This window comes from Bos grunniens, chromosome 13 (genome assembly GCF_055505025.1).
Source record: "Bos grunniens cultivar Pamir isolate PY7600 chromosome 13, Bosgru_T2T1.0, whole genome shotgun sequence".
Taxonomy (NCBI): domain Eukaryota; kingdom Metazoa; phylum Chordata; class Mammalia; order Artiodactyla; family Bovidae; genus Bos; species Bos grunniens.
Genome location: NC_141177.1, coordinates 73690611 through 73712895, shown reverse-complemented (window position 1 = coordinate 73712895; position 22285 = coordinate 73690611). Strand labels below are relative to the sequence as shown.

General features: G+C 44.1%; 1 protein-coding gene and 1 pseudogene across 6 annotated transcripts in view; one reads left to right on the top strand and one right to left on the bottom strand.

Annotated features, from left to right (window-relative positions):
- Positions 1-890: 890 nt before the first annotated feature.
- LOC147361249 (DNA replication complex GINS protein PSF1-like) lies at positions 891-17016 on the bottom strand (annotated as a pseudogene). The gene is made up of 7 exons (XR_015139961.1): positions 16671-17016; positions 12370-12434; positions 6543-6641; positions 5871-5961; positions 3810-3926; positions 2887-2959; positions 891-1205 (listed from the first exon to the last, which is right to left on the bottom strand). The product of XR_015139961.1 is annotated as a DNA replication complex GINS protein PSF1-like (transcript).
- Positions 16999-22285, top strand: part of LOC147361248 (ankyrin repeat domain-containing protein 26-like) — a 41941-nt gene continuing 36654 nt past the window's right edge. For all 5 annotated transcript variants that reach the window (XR_015139962.1, XR_015139965.1, XR_015139963.1 and 2 more), the window contains exon 1: positions 16999-17227. The gene's annotated coding sequence lies outside the window, so the exon portion shown is untranslated. The remainder of the gene's footprint in view (positions 17228-22285) is intronic.

Genomic DNA, 22285 nt, shown 5'->3' with positions numbered 1-22285 from the left:
GCATATTGAAAAGCAGAGACATTACTTTGCCAACAAAGGTCCGTCTAGTCAAGGCTATGGTTTTTCCTGTGGTCATGTATGGATGTGAGAGTTGGACTGTGAAGAAGGCTGAGCGCCGAAGAATTGATGCTTTTGAACTGTGGTGTTGGAGAAGACTCTTGAGAGTCCCTTGGACTGCAAGGAGATCCAACCAGTCCATTCTGAAGGAGATCAGCCCCGGGATTTCTTTGGAGGGAATGATGCTGAAGCTGAAACTCCAGTACTTTGCCCCCCTCATGCAAAGAGCTGACTCATTGGAAAAGACTCTGATGCTAGGAGGGATTGGGGGCAGGAGGAGAAGGGGACAACAGAGGATGAGATGGCTGGATGGCATCACTGACTCGATGGATGTGAGTCTCAGTGAACTCCGGGAGTTGGTGATGGACAGGGAGGCCCGGTGTGCTGCAATTCATGGGGTCGCAAAGAGTCGGACTCGACTGAGCGACTGATCTGATCTGATACACCTAGGTGAAACTCTTCCTCAATGTTTAAAAGAGATGAACATCTAACAAATGTTTACTTTCATGAAACTGAAACACAGGATAGTATTTTGGGAATTGTAGGAACGTTGTAACTAGATACAGCTTACTACACAAAGGGGAGAATCCTGTACAATAGAAAAATCAAACCTCTTGCACGCTGTGAGGACAGAATGAGAAGATGGCAGTATACGAGCCGGGAAGCATTCTCTTTAAGCAAAGCATCTGCTAGAACCCTGATCTTGGACTTTGCTCTAGAGCTGTGGACAGCAGAGTGGGTGTGTGTGGATTCTCTGTATGGCCAGAGTGCAAACTCTCTTTTGAGAACCGATACTTCAAAGTACAATCAGACAACACAAATTCACAAATATGTTTACCATGGAAGGTAATGGAATTATATTCAGAAATGAAAAAAAGAGAAATTAACATCCAAATGAAAAGAAAAAAGAAAACAAACAAACCATACTCCTCTGCCAAACATTCCTGCTTAAAGAATGTCTCCATTTTAGAACCAAAAAGCAGTGGGCCTTGGGGAGGTAGAGAGGGAGGTGGAGAAGTGACCTTGGTTGGGTGCAATCTCACACCAGGAGGGAGTCTTAGCAGCCATCCGGCCAGGGGTCATGACAGCACATGCTCCAGAACGCCTTGTCTAATCAGCTGCTTGCACTTCCACCGAAGCAAAAAGTGCTGAGGGGAGAGGGGGAAGAAGAGAGAGGAATGAAAAGCATTTAAAAATACATGTTGTGTCATTAAAAAGCAGCAATGCACGATGAATATTTCAAACTGCACCAGTGAAGTAGTTAAAGGCTAAGCTTAAGTATATTTGCTATTTTCATCAACCAAAATTGATGGTACTTAGAGCTGTGCTAAAATCTGAATTTTATACACAAATTCATTCCTTGCTTAAGTTAAATTTAAACTAAAGACTTATGAATTCTAGTAGGTATTCTCCTCAGTGTTTGCATTTTAAGTTTTAAACACAGGAAAGCCAGGTAGGTGATCTGGGCCACTGACCACAAAGGGTGTGGCAACAGTTCACTAAGAAGGCAAACAGGAGTGTATTCTCCATTAAACCTCTTCGAGGATCTATGTCTGAACGGTCATTCCTCTTCTAACAGTGCAACTCTTCTCCCATATTTTTCAAGGATGAAAAGTCTTTGTAACCCAAGGATGCTGGCCACACGCCATGTATGAGGAAGGTGGTGCCCGGCTAAGGCTCATCCTCCGTATCTCCTGAGAGCACACTGCTCTCATTCTGAGGTGGAATGGCATCTCCAGGTCTCATTCCCTCCCAAACAGCAAGGCTTAACACAAAAGGGAACATTTATTAAATTCCGGTATGGGGAGGTGCAGGGAGTGAGGCAAGAAGACTTTTTAAGCTCACAGGTGACCAAAGAAATCTCAAAGACCAGACAGACATAGATACTTGAGTAAAAACGAAAAACAGTGCATTAGAAAGTGCAGCATAGAGAACTGTAGAAAGGAACCGAAGGAGCGAGTACAGCAAATACTCAAGGAAGCGGATGCCATTTCAGCAGCACCGTGCGCCTGACAGTTCTCTACAAACTCAAAGGCCTCGCGTGGGACCAAAGAAATTCCTGCCAACCAGTCCTGAAGACCCATGGGCCGAGGACTGATGTCTAACTTAACTGAATTTTTAAGTCTTACAACTATGAAATGCAAGAGAAAAAAAAAAGAAAAAGAGAAAAAAAAACAAAACGATGGAGTTGTTCACTGAACAGTTATTCCAATGTCTACTAAAGACATTTGTTTTCATTTCTGGGCGATGAGAAACATGCCCCATAGAGTCAAGAATAAAGGACTGTATGGTAGGAAAATGTCTCCCTATTAGTATTTGACATTATGTGGGTGATCTATAACAGATTTTATAGAAAACTTATTTCAGATGTGCTCAGACATGTTAGAAGCCCCTTGATGTCCACTACAGTAGATGATGCTTTTAAGTTACTCCAGTTGTACAGACTGATACTGAGAGACAAAGTCACATCAAGGGGAAGGCTTCTGCCCACAAACCCTAGAATCCACATGCCACAGAGCCCACACGCCACAACTACCAAGCCTGCTGCCACAAAAGAAGCCCGTGTGTCTAGAGCCTGTGGGCAGTGGGCAGTCTGACTACACCCATTATCCCTACATGATGTTCAAGGGTCAACTGTATTATCCCTTTCTGACTTTATGCAATGTTTGCTTCAAGTTTTTAGAAAAAGGATAAAAGGATATTTTATGATAAACTTAATACCTATGACACAAATGATCATCGAAGGTGGTATTTAGTTTGCTACTGATTTCAACATTTCCATCATTCGACACCCTTACAAAATTTAAAGTATCCTAAGACGGTAAATACCTGGCTATGTTTTTTTAATAGCACTGAAGCACCATCCTCAACTTCAAATTCTCCAGTCTTTTAGACACCGCACCTGAAAAGAAAAACTGATGTTTTATCATATCTAAATTATTTTTTATTATGGAGTAACCATCAAGTAGCTGGGCACTGTACATGTACCTACAGTTCTGATGGGGAGGAAGAAAAATGCCAAATCTCTGAATATATGTGTAGGTCAGCACAGACAGCAAGGAAACTGAAGGAGATGCCAAAGAGAGTTTGGGGTTGGTTTTTCACTTTGATTTCATTTTCTTTTAACAATGTGTAAAACACTTACATGGTTCTAAAGTTAAAACTTTAAAAACAGGTACAGCCAGAAATTTTTAATTGTTCAATCCTATTCCCACCACCGTCTACAAGCAAAAGTTTTGGCTTGGGTTTATGTTTCTTGTCTCGTTTGTACTTTGCTTTATTGTGCTTCTCTAATACTGATTTGTTTTTTTACAAACTGATGATTTGTGTCAACCCTGCATTGTCAGAGAGCAGGATTTTTTAAGCACTAAAATATGTATATAATGCTAAGACATATTCAATAGACGAGTGTACGCATAACTTTTACATGCACTGGGAAACCAAAAGATTTGTGTGACACGTTTTAGTGAATATTTGCTTTATTTTGAGTCAGAAACCAAACCCATGGTATCTCCAAGTTATATGTCTATATACACTAGTATATATTCATATACCCCCTCCTTTGGACAAAAGGCGATGGCACCCCACTCCAATACTCTTGCCTGGAAAATCCCATGGACGGAGGAGCTTGGTGGGCTGCAGTCCAGGGGGTCGCTAAGAGTCGGACACAACTGAGCGACTTCACTTCACTTAAGCACACTCTATGCATTAAAGAAACACCTTTTTTTTTTTTTTTTTAAAGGTCTACTTACTTTTATACATAGGCTTTTTGGAGGTTTCATATCCTGTGTGATGTCCAAACCTTGGTCTCCTGCCAATGACCTCATGTAGGTAGCAAGGGACTTTTTGTAACCATTGAACCAGTCCATCTGGAAACATAAAGATGGCCATTTGACAAAGCTGTAAGAAAATAAACTTGCAGAAACTGTATACTAAGCCTTTCAAAAACAACACACATGCTCACATGCATCTTTACTATGACCATTCATTCCAACTACAAATATTATTGATTGCCTATTATGAACCAAGCACTGGTACCTAGAACAGTAGGTACTGGTCATTCTGCATATTGGTACCTAATAATGCAGAATGATATATCACTTTCAAGGACTGGACGATTCAGTATTATAATAATGTTAACTGATCTATAGATCCAAGTCATTCTCAATCAAAACTCCAATTGTTTACAAATATCGAACTTGACAAATAAGGCTAAAATTTACATGGAATTCAAAAAGCCAAAAATAGTCAAGACACTTGAGAAAGAAGAACAAAATGGGAAAACTTACTTAAGAAGTATTACAAAATTACAATCATTTAAGCAGTATGAAATCGGTACAAGGACAAACAGACTAAGACAAAAGAAAGCCCCCCACCACCACCAAACACAGACATGCAACTTGGCTCGTACATTATTCACAAAAATCTACTCCACTACCGTAGATATCTTGTGAAAAATAATACAAGATACCTCCGAAAAGACTGTACAGAAAAACATCTTCATGATCTTCTCTAGTAAAGTGTGTGCGTGCATATATACACACATACACCCCTCCCTCAGGTTTAATACTTTGCCAGAACGACTCACAGGACCCAGGAAAGCACTGTCCTGATGTCCACTGTTGTACTGTAGTGAAAGGACTACAAATTAGAACCAGCCAAAGGAAGAGACACCCAGGGTGAGGTCTGGGAGGGTCCCAGATGTGAAGCTTTGATTCCTCTCCCTGAGGAATCAGGACACACCACCCTCCCGGCACACTGCTGTGCAACAATGCACATGATGTCATGTCAACCAGGGAAGCTCACACAACCCTCGAGTGTCACGAAACAGGCTCCATCGATGGATCAAACTATGACGGACTGAATCACAGGTGACGGACCCCTACTTCTAGCTCCCCTCTCCTCTCTGCAATTATATCAAGAGGCTAAAAGCTTCAAACCTGAGGGGAGAGTGGGAACCTCTGAATTTGCAGCCAGTTGGTCAGAAGGGAGAGCGGCCCTGGGAACCCCCAAACCATAGCTGGTATCTGAAGTCAGGGCAGTCTTAACCTATGAAGTTTGGTCTAACTAGGTCGTTAGTGTCTGAAGTCACTGCAGCAGTTGCTATGACCTTCACTTTGCAAATGAGGCAATTTAGACACAGGGAGAGATGGAGTCACCTGCCTAGGATCTCACAGAAGCAGAGCCAACATTTCTACACGAGTTTGCTTGCCTTAAATCCTGTGTCCTTAAATCCTGTGCCTCAGTGACTGGACAAATCAAGAATTCATCACAAATATTCACAAAGATAAGCAAAGTACATGTGTGCCTGCTGAGTCTCTTCAGTAGTGTCCGACTCTGCGAACCTATGGACTGTAGCCTACCAGGGTCCTCGTCCATGGGATTCTCCAGGCAAGAATACTGGAGCGGGTTGCAAGCCCTCCTCCAGGGGATCTTCCCAACCCAGGGATCGAACTCTCATCACTTATGTCTCCTGCATTGGCAGGCAAGTTCTTTACCACAAGTGCCACCTGGGAAGCCCCAAGCAAAGTATGTACACACACATATTTTATGTAAAATCTCCAAATACTAATGCCAGTTTTGAACCCTACTGATGGATCTCTAGCAACTAACATAACGGGACCCTTTATTTTGTTAATAGTAGTTTTCCATACAGCATTTAGAATTACTCCTACCATTCTCAAACAGACCAAAAACTACTGAAAAGCCAATGTTAAAACAAGAAGACAAATACTATAAATACTATTACAGAAGCTGAGCCAGAAGCTCAGCCAGTGTCTGAATTTACAAATTTGAACAGAGTGCTAACTTACTTCTTCAGCAGACATGTGCAATCGTAAAGCACTTGGCAAGACACTGCCATAATCCCACCTGAGGGCTCTAATCCGAAGCAGCCGGTCATACCTAGAACATTAACACAGCATTGGAGCAGAAGTTGTCTTGATCAGGAGAGGCTTTAGACTGAACCACCAGAAGGTAACACGTGGACTTTGATTTGGTTCCGGAGGCAAACAAACCACTGTAAGAGGACACCTTTGGGACAATAGGGAAAAGAGGAATAGACTGGATGGATGCTGTGAAGGGATGGTCACTGCTCTAGGCATGAGAATTGTACAGTGGTCATAGGTCAATTCTACAGTGAGAAAAGGCCCCAAAGGTCCTTATTTCTTAAAGATGCATACAAAACTATTCAGTGGTAAAATGCCTAATGTTTAGCCTAGACACATAACACAAGATGAAGCAATTATGGCAAAATGTTAAGAACTGTTTGACCTATATGATGGCTCCATGGGGGTGGGGGTTGTAATATTATTCCCTAGTTTTAAGAATACTGCAATTTTCCATGATAAAAAATGTTTAAATGGAAACAAAGAGAAAATTCAGAAGGCTCATAAAAGAGAGACATCTCCAAGAATTTCTGACACCCACTGGGATGGGAACCCTCCACTGCTCCCTGCCACCCCCACAAACACAGAGAAGCTCACAGGTAGGCTCCAGTGCAGCGCTGATTTCTTAGCAAAAACCAGTGTCGAAACTTGATGGCTGTTATCAAATCACCTCGTCCACTCGACTTTGTGTTATTCCTGATAAGACATTTAAGGAAAAGAATGCCTATTGAGTACAAGTCAAATTTTCAAAGCCAGCTAACAACTGACTCCATACTTGTTGTTAGCCATTTGGGTTAGTAGTTAACCTACCTAAATAGTACTTAGCTCTGCCTCCACATCAGAGCTTTTGCTAATAGGATAAAGTAGAAAAGAGTCAGGGAATTCCCTGGTGGTCCAATGTTTAAGACACTGCACTTTCACTGCTGAGGGCACAGGTTCAATCCCTGGTCAGGGAACTAAGATCCTGCAAGCTGTGTGGACAAACTTAAATTAAAAAAAAAAAGAATTTAAATACCTAACTAATTTGCCTAGGATCACATTCCCATTCTTGTGTTTAGCCATGTGGCACATTGGGTTTTGCACACTGATTAATTTCCATTGTCTCCAAAAGACAAACTTTTGCCTCACTTTTTGGAATCCCTTTTTCATGATGAGATAAGAGATCGAATATCACAGTGCATTACTTTACTAGCATGTGAGATGAGTGCAATTGTGCAGTAGTTTGAGCATTCTTTGGCATTGCCTTTCTTTGGGATTGGAATGAAAACTGACCTTTTCCAGTCCTGTGGCCACTGCTGAGTTTTCCAAATTTGTTGGCATATTGAGTACAGCACTTGCACAGCATCATCGTTCAGGATTTGGAATAGCTCAACTGGAATTACATCACCTCCACTAGCTTCGTTCGTAGTGATGCTTTCTAAGGCCCACTTGACTTCACATTCCAGGATGTCTGGCTCTACGTCAGTGATCACACCATCGTGATTATCTGGGTCATGAAGATCTTTTTTGTACAGTTCTTCTGTGTATTCTTGCCATCTCTTCTTAATATATTCTGCTTCTGTTAGGTCCATACCGTTTCTGTCCTTTATCGAGCCCATCTTTGCATGAAATGTTCCTTTGCTATCTCTAATTTTCTTGAAGAGATCCCTAGTCTTTTCCATTCTGTTGTTTTCCTCTTTCTTTGCATTGATTGCTGAAGAAGGCTTTCTTATCTCTTCTTGCTATTCTTTGGAACTCTGCATTCAGATGTTTATATCTTTCCTTTTCTCCTTTGCTTTTCACTTCTCTTCTTTTCACAGCTATTTGTAAGGCCTCCCCAGACGGCCATTTTGCTTTTTTGCATTTCTTTTCCATGGGAATGGTCTTGATTCCTGTCTCCTGTACAACGTCACGAACCTCATTCCACAGTTCATCAGGCACTCTATCTATCAGATCTAGGCCCTTAAATCTATTTGTCACTTCCACTGTATAATCATAAGGGATTTGATTTAGGTCATACCTGAATGGTCCAGTGGTTTTCCCTACTTTCTTCAATTTCAGTCTGAATTTGGCAATAAGGAGTTCATGGTCTGAGTCATAGTCAGCTCCTGGTCTTGTTTTTGCTGACTGTATAGAGCTTCTCCATCTTTGGCTGCAAAGAATATAATCAATCTGATTTCGGTATTGACCATCTGGTGATGTCCATGTGTAGAGTCTTCTCTTGTGTTGTTGGAAGAGGGTGTTTGTTATGACCAGTGCATTTTCTTGGCAAAACTCTGTTAGTCTTTGCCCTGCTTCATTCCGTATTCCAAGGCCAAATTTGCCTGTTACTCCAGGTATTTCTTGACTTCCTACTTTTGCATTCCAGTCCCCTGTAATGAAAAGGACATCTTTTTTGGGTGTTAGTTCTAAAAGGTCTTGTAGGTCTTCATAGAACCGTTCAACTTCAACTTCTTCGGGGTTATGTTCAAGCTGATGTTCAAGCTGGTTTTAGAAAAGGCAGAGGAACCAGAGGTCAAATTGCCAACATCCGCTGGATCATGGAAAAAGCAAGAGAGTTCCAGAAAAACATCTATTTCTGCTTTATTGACTATGCCAAAGCCTTTGACTGTGTGGATCACAATCAACTGTGGAAAATTCTGAAAGAGATGGGAATACCAGACCACCTGATCTGCCTCTTGAGAAATCTGTATGCAGGTCAGGAAGCAACAGTTAGAACTGGACATGGAACAACAGACTGGTTCCAAATAGGAAAAGGAGTTCGTCAGGGCTGTATATTGTTACCCTGTTTATTGAACTTATATGCAGAGTACATCATGAGAAACGTTGGACTGGAAGAAACACAAGCTGGAATCAAGATTGCCGGGAGAAATATCAATAACCTCAGATATGCAGATGACACCACCTTTATAGCAGAAAGTGAAGAGGAACTCAAAAGCCTCTTGATGAAAGTGAAAGAAGAGAGTGAAAAAGTTGGCTTAAAGCTCAACATTCAGAAAACGAAGATCATGGCATCCGGTGCCACCACTTCATGGGAAATAGATGGGGCAACAGTGGAAACAGTGTCAGACTTTATTTTTCTGGGCTCCAAAATCACTACAGATGGTGACTGCAGCCATGAAATTAAAAGACGCTTACTCCTTGGAAGGAAAGTTATGACCAACCTAGATAGCATATTCAAAAGCAGAGACATTACTTTGCCAATAAAGGTCCGTCTAGTCAAGGCTATGGTTTTTCCTGTGGTCATGTATGGATGTGAGAGTTGGACTGTGAAGAAGGCTGAGCACTGAAGAATTGATGCTTTTGAACTCTGGTGTTGGAGAAGACTCTTGAGAGACCCTTGGACTACAAGGAGATCCAACCAGTGCATTCTGAAGGAGATCAGCCCTGGGATTTCTTTGGAAGGAATGATGCTAAAGCTGAAACTCCAGTACTTTGGCCACCTCATGCGAAGAGTTGACTCATTGGAAAAGACTCTGATGCTGGGAGGGATTGAGGGCAGGAGAAGGGGACGACAGAGGATGAGATGGCTGGATGGCATCACTGACTCGATGGACGTGAGTCTCAGTGAACTCCGGGAGTTGGTGATGGACAGGGAGGCCTGGCGTGCTTCGATTCATGGGGTCGCAAAGAGTCGAACACAACTGAGCGACTGAGCTGATCTCTGATCATGGGCCTCACATCATGTTCTCATCCTATGGAGTCCTCTTTCTTTTTTTTTTTTTAATTTTATTTTATTTTTTAACTTTACAATATTGTATTGGTTTTTCCATATATCAAAATGAATCCGCCACGGGTGTACACGTGTTCCCAATCCTGAACCCTCCTCCCACCTCCCTCCCCATACCATCGGAGTCCTCTTTCTACGGTATCAGTACTTTCAAATCCTCATTCCCATAAAGGGAGCAAAGGACTCTAAAGTCAAATGCTCCTCCACTCGTCCAAGAAATGGTTCTTGATCTTCAACCATGTGCATGTTTGTACTTTAGGGTCCTTGACACAGAGAGGGAGAACATTGTGGTTTTCCCCTATAAAATATATGTCTCCTTAGATATCAGACAAGCATCACCCTTTCCAATCAGATCTACAATTGTTTCCTGGGTGTGGTGTTTCAGTTTTGTACAATGAAGAGTTCTGGAGAAGGTGGTGGTGGTGATATGACACTACAGATGTTCTGAATACACTCAGTGGTATGTGTGCTCAGTCACTAAGTCATGTCTGACTCTTTCTGACCCCATGGACGGTAGCCTGCCAGGCTCCTCTGTCCATGGAATTTTCCAGGCAAGAGAACTTGGGTGGGTTGCCAGTTCCTTCTCCAGGGGATCCTCCCAACCCAGGGAATGCACCTCCTGCACTGGCAGTCAGATTCCTTACCACTGAGCTACCTGGTGTCTACCTTTACCACAATTGAAAAAAAAAGGGGGGGGGGACAAAACAAAAGGAGGTGTACAAAATTACTAAGTATCTACTTTGCAGTTTTAAAAGGAAAGAGATAAATACAAAATGTATGTGCCTGCTCTAGGCCCTGAAAATAGAGATAAATATATGTTCCCTGTCTTCTAGATCTGTACCACGTAGAGATGTACATGGACCATGTACATAGATGTACCATGTCTTCTAGATCTGTTCTAGACACTTCTGCCACTCTACAAACGTTAGATTTATTCTCCACACTGCTTACAATGTGCTCTTGATTATAATGAAACAGCACAAATAAAATACACCCAACTTAACATCAAAGTTCTTAATTAAGAACACAAGAACTTCCTTAAAAAGTCACATTTCCACATGAGCAATTAAATAAGAATAGATTTCTTCCGACAAAGAATTTTAACCAGAAACTGGTAATAGTGACTGTCCTGCCCAGAACCAAACTAGGAGGATAGGGCACAGAATTCTGGATCCTGAATTTCCCCATGGTATGAATACAGGAAAATCATTCCCTTACCGGACCAAGGCCTGTTCAGTCACCTCCTAAACAGGTGTGTAAACTGCTCTCCTTTCCCCTAGTCTGGCTCACCCCTCCTGCCACCTCCATGACCACCATGCTTCCTCTCAGTACCACCATCCACTATCCACATGGGGCCAGGGAGGTCCTCAGAACACAAACATGCCACCACTGGCCCCACATGCTTAGAAATCTCCCCTGGTGTCGCCCTTGGCCTGCTAAGTTCCAGCCACACTGGCCTTTGGGAATGACCAGGTCCCTGAGCATCCCATCCTCTTTCAAGACTCAGGGCCTTTGCACATGCTATTTCCTCCAAAGAATGCTCTCTGCCCACAGTAACTTCATTGCTAAAATCCACTTCTTCAGGCTCCAGATGAAGAATCTCTTCCTCGGAGAGAATTTCCAGGATTTCTCAATCTACCAGTGTTTTCAGTGCATGACTCTCTCTTTCCCAGTGTGGTGTTTTCCTTCACGGCAGGTACTCGGATCCGCTTTACCTGCATTTAACCTCTGCCTTCTGCATGACACTGTTGAGGGCCACGGGGGCAAACTTCTTGATTCTGCTGTTTACAACTGAAACACTGGAGCCCTGTATCAGCTCATAACTGCTGAGTGCATATCTGTCGCATGAACAAATGAAGGACTTGGGAACCTGAGTGTAGGACTTTCCATTTCCCTTACATTTACTGCAGACCTCTTGCAGATAAGTTCCTCGTTCACCAGTATCTATCCTTAAACACAATCACTGCCAAGTGTTCCTACTGTTCTGTGTACTCCACACACCCTAACAACACGCTACTGATTTCTATGCCCAACTAACTGATGAAAACACTACCTAACAAGGCCAGGGACAAAATCTCAAGTTGCAGACATACTTTTCTCCAGGATGAGCTCTCAATAACTCAATTTTCCTCCAGCAGTCAGTAGTCTTCTTCACCCAATCGCAGGTCCTCTGAAGTCTGTTGTTCAGCTCAAATTCTCCTCTGTGCCAACTACCGTGCTTGGCTCTAAACAGTCTGCAACTCCAGAACCCTCTAACCTACCAAGCTGTAGTGTTCCGCAGCACGAGTTCCCAGGCAACTTCACTCAAGCTTTTGCAAGTCGCTGCTACTCCTGCTAAATTTGCAAACTGCCTGTTCTCTCTGTAGACCCACTAAGACCTCACCTGATGAAAACAAGCAGAGGAAACAACATACTTCACTTGTCAGGTCTGTTACTTGCTCCTAGGTCGTCTCTTTTGCATCCACCCTAATTCCTTTCAAGTCACACCAGTCAGACAAGAAGCATTTACCAAACAGCTACCATGTGCCGGCACTATTTGGTCCCTAGAGACATAACAACCATTAACACAAATCCTTCTACTTCTGTATAGCTAGGGTATGATCAGGCTCACAAAGAATTAAAAAAAAAAATCATATCTAAAAACTAATGTTAAGATGATATGACATCAATATCATATTTCTTAACCTGTTTTAAAAGATCAACTTACCAACTTACACATCAGGTAGGTTTTGCTCGTATAAAGCTTTCATCTCCTCCAGAACTTGCCTCAGTCCATCCTCCTGGAACATATAAAATTACACTCATTAATTCCCCCACCAAGTATGTAGCAATACTCTATGCTTATGTACCTTATGAAAAACCACTAGTCCTTCCACACCTACTAAGATGGCTATAATGACAAGTGTTGGAGAGGATGGGGAGAAACTGGAACCCTTGTCCAATGCAGGGAGGAATGTCAAATGGTACAGCCCTACAGAAAACAGCCTTGTGGGTCCACAAAAAGTCAAATTTCGAATTCCTATATTATCCAGCAATTCCTCTTCTAGGTATACATTCAAGAGAACTGAAAACCTATGTTCATACAAAGTATGTCTATTCAATGGAATACTACCCAGTCAAAAAAAAAAGTGCTGATACATACACAACACGAACTTTGAAAACACTGCTTAGTGAAATAAGCCAGACACAAAAGGGCAATTATTGTATGATGCCACTTGTCTGAAATGTCTAGAATAGGCAAACTCACAGAAACAAAGTAGATTAGAGGCTACCAGGCTGAGAGGGTAGTTACTGCTTAGAAGCTAGAGAGTTTATCTGGGGGTATGAAAAAGCTTTGGAAACAGGGGTGCTGGTTGCACAACAATGGGAATATAATTAATGTCACTAAAGTGGACACAGAAGAATGGTTAGAAACGGCAACGTTTAAGTTTTGTATCGTTTACCACTCTTAAAAAAAAAATAAAAAGGAATGAATTACTAACAAAATACACAATCAACGTAGTCATGACGGATAATCTTAAAGGCACTGTACTGAGAAGTCACACAGAAAGGAGTACACACTGTATGCTTCTCACTGGCCCTGTACAGAAAAGTTTCCAATTGCTGGCATGCTGACTGCAGAAATACAATACAAAAGACAAACATAATCTGTAGGGCAAAGAAAATCCTTGGCTGCCTAAGGCTGCAGATGGGAGGTGCCACAGAAGAGAACAGGGAATCCTTGGGATAGCAAAAATTTTGGTTGGGTTGCTGCTTACAAGGATTGTATACATTTGTCAAAACCCTATTAAAATGTGTATTGTGTTGTACATAAATTATACCTCAATAAAGCTAATGACAAAAAACCAATAGTCTACAGAAGTAATAACACATGACAAAAGCATGGAAATAACTTATTATTTATTGGAAAAGGATCTTAAAATGTTACTACCAAACCAAACAAAACAAAACAAAAACCTACACACTGCTAGGACAGAAAACAGAAAGGCCAAAGGAGCTTTTCTGCTACCTACTTTGGCAAATTTCTAAAAAAATTTCCCTTGGAAGGATAAAAACATTAGAATTATAAAATTCATAAATGCTACATAATGTCTGTCAACAAGCAACCCCTACACCTGAAACACTGTAAGTAAACTATATTTCAATTAAAATTTTTACCAAAAAACCCCCCAATAATGCTGTAACAATGACAACCTGGAAAAAAAAAAAAAAACCTCAAAACAAAACAATGATAAGCAACTCATCTACTGTTAGAGCCAAAATAAATGCTTTAGCACTACGGGTATAACTACAAAATTACACTATTCAATGCTGCTTGGATGTAAGAAATGATTTCTAATGAAAAATGAAAGCATGACTTGTACCTACTTTTTCATCAACTCCTTAAAAAGATATCATGGAAAAGTCTGATTTACTAGAATTCACTGAAATATTCCTTTTATTACATATATTATTTTAAGGGACAGCTGAAGCTCTTGCACGATTAGGAGATCAGCAGGTACACAAAAGACAAGTATGAAATAAACTTGTAAAGATACAACTGAGTTTTCAGATTTAAATTTTTATTTTTTTTTTAAGACTTAAATTTTTTAAAATTTACAACTGGGAATTGCATCATTTTGTGCTCTCATCTCCAGCTGTAAGCCCCTGGGAACTCAAGATAATTTTCCTAAAGGCTCAAACGATGATCAGTTCTGCAGATACAAAGTGCATCATTCCAATTGGCCAAACACAGCACCTAACCATGAGGGATTCTGGAATGAAAAAGGCAGAGTCCCTGCCCTAAACCAGCTACCATTTGCCAGGGAGGAATGATTCTCAAAAGCATGTGTGCGTCCAGGGTGTGAGGGGTCAATCAGATCAAGACCAATTCTTAGTCTAACCCAGCTCAGCTGTCCCAATGGCCAGCCCCCAAAGGCAGCCAGGACTGCAAGAAAAGGTGCACCGACGCCCTCTAAGACCCAGAAAAGCCAGTGATTTTACACTTCTAAGTTCACCCCTGATTCCCCCCCTCCACCCTGCTGCTTCCCAAAGTGGGAAACCAACACTTCAAGTCTGAGCGAAATAGACAGCTGGCCTCACACTCTGAAAAGCCAGCACCTGTGGGCGCTGTCTGCGCCTTTGGGCTCCTTTCTTCCCACGTGGCCTAGTCTTCCCACCCTAGTGGGGACTTACTGGAAAGCCTCCACCCTCCTCAAACATCTGGCTTAAAACTCAGCATTCAAAAGCTAAGATAATGGTATCCGGTCCCATCGCTTCATGGCAAATAGATGGGGAAAAAATGAAAACAGTGGCAGAATTTATTTTCTTGGGCTCCTAAACCATTGCGGATGGTGACTACAGCCATGAAGTTTAAAGACCCTGGCTCCTTGGAAGAAAAGCTATGACAAGCCTAGAGAGCGTTTTAAAAAGCAGAGATACCACTTTGCAGACAAAAGTCCCTATAGTCAAAGCTATGGTTTTTCCAGTACTCATGTACAGATATGAGAGTTCGACCATAAGGAAGGCTGAGTACCAAAGAATTGATGCTTTTGAACTGTAGTGTTAGAGAAGACTCTTGAGAGTCCCTTGGACAGCAAGGAAATCAATCCAGTCAATCCTAAAGGAAATCAACCCTGAATATTCCTTGGAAGGACCCATGTTGAAGCTGAAGCTCCAATACTTTGGCCACCTGATGTAAAGTCCTAACTCACTGGAAAAGAACATGACGCTGGGAAAGATTGAGGATATGACGAAGGAGAAGGGGGCTACACAGGGGGAGATGGTTGGATGACATCACTGACCCAATGGACATGAATTTGAATAAACTCAGGGAGACAGGGAAGGACAGGGAAGCCTGGCGTCGTGCCTCAGTACATGCGGTCATAAAGACTGGGGCATGACTTAGGGACTGAACAACAAAGGCCCCTCTGAGTACTACTTCTCCAGTGAACCTCCCACTGTGGTCTCCTAACTTTTTAGATAAGGTAACTGCTTGAAGTTGCAAGAATAACAGACTGGAACTGAAGAAAACTGTTCAAGTTGCGGATCAGCTTCCAACAGCTGCAAGTTCAGACATGTCCTTTAACTTGATCCCTAATTCCTAGTGGCTCAGCTTCCCCATCTGTTAAATGGCCCAAGTGTCAGACTAAGTGCTTTGGAATGTTCAAAACAAACCTCACCTTACCCAAAGGCTCTTCCTGCTGACCGCCAGATGTTTACCCTGCTGCCTGAGAGAAGCCTCCAGAGACGCGGTCCCTCCCCTCCCCCGTTACTCCTCTCACCTCCACCCCTGTCCTTGTACCTACAAATCCTGTCGTCTCAGGACACGGTGTTCAGTGACCCCCGACCGGGCTGTTGACCACATCCATCTCTCCTGCTGTCTATTATAACCCACTCAGAACCAGTCTTTCTTCTATCCGATCCATTCCCCAAAGTGCTGCCTGGTGGTTTAGTCCCTAAATCGTGTCAACTCTTGCAATCCCATGGACTGTGGACTGTCAGGCTCCTCTGTCCACGGGATTCTCCAGGCAGGAATACTGGAGTGGGTTGCCATTTCCTTCTCCAGAGGATCTTCCCAACCCAAGAATCGAACCCCGACTGAACTATGAGGGAAGCCCCTTATTTAGTGGGGAAGCCCCTTAATTAGTGAAGTTAAAGACGCTCAGTCTGACTTTTTGCAAAGTCTGACTCTGCGACAGTCCATGCCAGAATACTGGAGTGGGTAGCCTTTCCCTTCTCTAGGGGATCTTCCCAACCCAGGGACTGAACCCAGGTCTCCCCCACTGCAGGCAGATTCTTTACCAGATGAGCCCCTAGCGCTCTAACAGCTATCTAAACACAGAGTAATCCCATCGCTCCTCTGAAATGCCTTGGGAGTGAAGAGCGAGCCTCCCGCCCCAGAGCCCCCTTGCTGCCTGCCCTTCCCTGGTGGGGAGGTGAGGGTGTTTGCATGGCCGGCTCCCCGGTGGGCGCCCTCAGGGCGCGGCTCTAATGCCCGGGCTACCCCGTCCCCACCTCCTTGGTGTAACTCGCACCTGAGCTCCAGCAGCCCGTCTCCGGGTCTCTCCGCGCGCCAACGGGGCGAGAGGCCCACCGCGCAGCCCGCGCGCACAGAGGCTTCGAGGACGCGGGGCGGCCGGGGTCGCTGAGGAAGTGGCGGCGTCCCCGGCGCGCGGGAAGCCGCCGAAACCGACCTGCCCACAGGCACGGAGTGGAACCACAGGCACACCCGCCATCTCGCACGCGGTTGTGCAGCTCCAGAGCAGCGGCCCCGGGAGACGCCCGCCCGCCCCCGCCCTCACGGCGCCCCGCCTCAGGCAGCCTTTCCTCGGCCGCGCGGGGCAGCTCCCGGGCCGGCTCCACGGGCTTCTCGGAGAACACGGCGCGGGCGCCGGGCGGAGAGCTTAGGCCGGGCCTCTTCGAGGGTTGGCGGCGCACAGAGGGCGTGTGAGCGGCCAGCACCCGCCCGTGCCTGGGGGCGGGGTTGTGTGGGCGGCGAGCCCGGCGGGCGCCTGCGCTGGGGGCGTGCGGCCGGGGAGAGCAGGCCGGCGTCCGGGGTTGTGAGAGCGGGAGCGCCGCACGCCGCACTGGGGTGAGGGCAGCGCGTGAGCGGCGAGCGGGGCCGTTGGGGAGCGGGGAGAGGGGTGCGTGTGAGCGGGGAGCCGGGCCGTTGGGGAGCGGGAGCAGGGGTGCGTTTGAGCGGCGAGCCGGGCCTGCTCCTCAGGGGGCGTGTGAGCCGGAAACGGGGCCCTGTTGGTGGGAAACGCGCGCCGGCGCCCCGGGGCCCTGAGAGCCTGGAGGGCGGGCGGTCACCCTATGGCCTGAGGGGCGGCAGCTGGCGGTCGAACTCGGGCCCCCTCCGCGTGGGGCCGGCGAGGCGCCGGGAGAAAGCTGTGAGGCACCAGCGGTGGGTTTGGCGAGTGCGTGCGGCCCGCTGCCACCGGGCTCCTAATTGTTTTTAATTTGAAGATAATGACAATATCCTGATTTTCTTACCCTACACTTTGGGTTCTGAAGTGACGTTTATCTAAAAATTGCTGCATTATTCCAGGTCAGTCTGTAACCAAATGTTTGTGTCTCTTCCTTCTGTTCTCCCCTCGATTTTTATTGGAGTACAGTTGATTTACAATATTGTGTTAGTGTCAGGTGTGCAACAGAGTGAATCAATTATGTGTATATATGTATATCCGCCCTTTTTAAAAGCATTTTTTCCGTATGGGCTCTTACAGAGTGTTGAGTTCCCTGTGCTATACAGTTGGTCCTCATTAGTTATCTATTTCCTACACAATAGTGTGGAGTGTGTATGTGTCAGTCCCAGTCTCCCAACCAAATGTATGTTTCTTCGGTACATGTGCACGTGTAAAACTGCTAGAGAGCGTCAGAGAGCAACAGGCTGAATTGTGTTTTGTTTTTTTTTTTTTTTACCACTTCGGCATTGAAAAGATACTTCTTGAAACTTGAAAGTATTACTGGGTTTGGATTGTCAAGTTGATCTTCAAGGAACATTTCAAGAGACAAAAGCATGGGGGGTAGTGATAAATCTGTGGGCTTATGACAACAGTAGTTTGCTTTAGTGATGTTTTAACAAGGGCTTCCCTGATCGCTCAGTTGGTAAAGAATCTGCCTGTAATGCAGGAGACCTCCGTTCGATTCCTGTGTCGAGAAGATCCCCTGGAGAAGGGAAAGGCTACCCACTCCAGTATTCTGGCCTGGAGAGTTTCATGGACTGTATAGGGCATGGGGTGGCAAAGAGTCGGACACGACTGAGCGACTTTCATTTTTACGCTAATAATACAAAGCATTTTGGATGTGCAGAGTACCTTTATGGCAGCCATACTTGAAGTAACAGAAAGTAAGGGTGCCCTGTTTGAAGGTGGCACCAATGGGAGGCGATAGGAAGGGCCTGCTCTCTTCGTTGCAGGCGGCTGCTGCCTGGTGAACCAGCACCGTGCCTGAAGTCAGCATCCTGGTTCTGACACTTAGCAGCTGTGGGATCTTGACAAAACCTGTCTTACCTGGGTTAAACGTGGGCAGTTTTTAAAAGTAGGGTATTTTCTTAGAAAGGGTTTAGGAAATCTTCATACAACTCAGTATTAATTTTAACAGTATCTCTGAGAGCCTTCCACAGAAGTATGTGGATCATTTATCTGGAGCTGCTGATCAAAGAGGAAAAAAAGACATTAAACAGACAAGTAGAAGGTAAGAACTGGATTTGATAGAAAAGTCATTTGACAGAACGTTGAATTAAAACGGGACTGCTGACATATTCCAACAGCCAGAGAAAAATCACCTGTTGGACATGTAGTGACAAAAAAGACGAGGAGGGAGATAGTGTATCTTATCAGGTGTCAGCCACAGATTAAATTGAGATTGCCATTTAAGGAGGTAAATTATTAGTTCCTGGACTTCCTTGGCAGTCTGGTCCAATGGTTAAGACTCTGTGTGGTTAAGACTCTCCGATGCAGGGGGTGCAGTTTCAATCCCTGGTCAGGAAAGTAAGATTCCACGTGATCCATGGCCAAAAGAAAAAAATTATTAGTTCTGTTTCAAGATACTCTACAACCTCAGGAAGGTTGAGAACTAAGAGGAAAGAGGGAATGAAGGATGAGAGAGCCATAGGGTACAGGGAGGAAATGAAGGAAAAGGAAGCAAGGGTCTATGGGGGAAGGTGGCAAGAAATGTTAGGTCTTTAGAAAAAGGGAGAGTATTTGACATGGGCGATGAATTTGAAGTGAGCTTGTCCGAGAGGAACAGCAGAGTTTTCCTTGTCTTATTGTTTTTCTGGCTGTGAGAAGGCATTCAGGATTGAGGTCCCTGGGCACGCAGAGCTGTGTGTTAGCCTCTGTGCAGGAACATGGGCATAGGCGCTCAGCTGTAAATGTGCAAATTGATGTCATATGAGATGATGCCTCTTCATAGGATGGTGTCAGCTAGGCCAAAACAAAAGAACTGGAAGGAAGGAGAGAGCAGGGGCCACGATGGGGAGATCAAGGAACCGACAGCCTGCTACAGTGTCCACTGGAAGTTTCCAGCTTCTAATGCAGTTTCAGTTTGGAGGGAAGTGTCTCCAAAGTGAGGGTAGAGTGAAGGTATGTTGCTGCTGCTGCTAAGTCGCGTCAGTCATGTCCGACTCTGGGCGACCCCATCAACGGCAGCCCACCAGGCTTCTCCATCCATGGGGTTTCCCAGGCAAGAGTACTGGAGTGGGTTGCTATTGCCTTCTCTGGAGAGTAAGTTGAGGCTAAGATTTTAGAAGAATAAATCAAGTTGAAGTCATGTAGAAGCAGACTCAGTGTAGACCAGAGTTTCTCACATTTGAATTAATTGCCTGGGGATCTTATGGGAAGTGCACTGGCTGAGCAGAAGGTCTGAGATTCTGTGTTTCTAACAGGCTCTCTGAGTAGCAAGGGTGTAGCCTTGTCTTTAGAGAAATCTGGAAGAAGAGCATTGGATAGTGTGAGACATAACAGGGTCAAGAAAAAGCATTATTTTGTTTTTCTTTCTGAGTGGGTTTATTGCCAGAGGGAAGCAAGGAGTTGCAGTAGCAATTACAGGTGTAAGATACCATTGCTAAGCAAAGAGGAAAAAAGAAGTGGTGGAAATGATCCATAGAAGGAATGTAAAGGGGGAGGAATTCAGACCGCAGATCCAGAGATTACCCTTTGGAAAGGAGAGATTCTAGTGACAGGAGGAAGGGAGGAAAGTAAGTCCTTAGGGAGGTGAGTTTGGAGTTGATGAGGACACTTGAGAGAATTCCTTCTAGATGGCTCCAGTGTATTTCCACTGAAAAGAGAAAAGATCATTGTTGCTCCAGAGAATACTGGGGGTGGGGGAGAAGGGTGGCAGTGCTAGAACTAGGGGAAACCCCACCCCTCTAAGTAACTCTCAGGCATCAGAGGTATATGTTGTATTGGTATTTGTTATTTGAGGTAGACTAATTTGAATATGGAAGGCATTGACTTTCTTTTTCTTTTTTTTTGAGATAGCTGATTTTTTGGCAGTTGTTTCACAGAAATCCTCTGAAGCATTAGCATGATGTAGCAAACCAAACTAAGTTTTGAAACAAAACAGATTAATAGAGTTCATTCCCTAAATGCTAGAATTGTTATTTTCAATAAATACCACACTGATTTTGAAACATGGAAGATTTTTAATATCTAATAATTCCGTGGCAATTAAATTATTCATAAAGTTCTTATGGAATACAGAATAGGGAACAGATTGAGTGAATCGATGTAAGTAACACTAGAAAAGTAAAAAGTAGAAAAAATGAGACGCACTGGTTAGCATCTCTTCATGAATGGCAGTGACATGTGAGATACAATAAGCTGTGAAGGAGCAGTGAGTTTAGGGGAGAGGAGGACGTGGAAGTGATTCTCTGAAATAAGTTTGTAGGAGGTCGTCAGAGTTGCATTCTTCCTCACATTCTAATAAATGGAGACTTTGTTTCCAGATTTTTCAGGTTGGGATTCTACTAGTTTGAGCCTCAGTAATGAGACTTGTCAGAGAGCCAGGCATTTGCAAGTTGATGATCAATGTCTGTTGATTTCACAATCAGTGACCAAAAATCAGTCAGCATCTACAGAATTGGAACAGATGACCTTGTTAGGTAGTTAGAATAGGAAAAAGGAGTCCAGAATGGCGGTGGCTAAAAGACAAGGAAGGGTAGAGCCCGCAAAGATAGAACAAAGGAAGGTCCGAGGACCGGAGTGAGGACCTCAGGTAGAAAAAACAGCACTCCTGGCTAGCCCAGTTTACATGGGGCAAGTCCAGGGGGAGGAAAAAAACATATAAAAAGAGGGGCCAAAGGGCTGGGGGGTCTCTCTCTCGTGCGTGCACGCTCTGTCTGTCTCCCTCTCTCTTCCTCTCTTCTCTTCGTGTCTTTTGGGTTGGCATGCCCTCACGCCTCGAGGATGTACTTTCCGTTATTTTCTAAGTAAAACTGAGCTGTAACATGGAGCTGTAACACTGTCCAAGAGCTGTGACGCTGAAGGCTTTAATTTCCGTCGCTTCAAATGTTTGTTGTGACAAGACAAAACCGAGGAAATTACACACTCCCCTGACAACCTTAATAGATAAAGAAAAGGTGAATATTGGAGTGGTGTTTCTGGCAGGGACTTACACGCTCTATCAGCTGTGCAGGTCTCAGCTGCCAGAAAACAGAGAAAGCAAAGAAGGTAGTGAAGAAGCCCAGAGCACTCAGTCCTGGGCCACCTGGGCACTGACGTTTCCAAAATTAGATGTTGTGGGAAAATCTACTGTGTGCTGACTCCTTTTATGCAACCTACAGCCAAACAGCATTTCTTAGAAAGGTGTTTGCATTCTTCCTCTTACCATAGTAAGACCATCATACATGACAAAGAGAGTTAGGAGAAAGTAAATTCATTTAGGCTAGTATGTAGCATACCTGAGAGTGGGTAGCAGGATTATATTTAGAATTTTGCATCTAGTTGGGAGACCTAGGTAGACATCTAGAGATTGCTTTCTCAAAATGTGGCTTCCTAGCTGTATTTTTACATAGCTGTTAATTCGTAAGTATTCGTTATAAATTATATTCAGTATGACTGCAAGAGCACCTCTGAAGCCAAATGCTAAAATATTTCTTGTGTTTTCTATGACTTTATATATTTTAGAATTGGCTTTCTGAGTG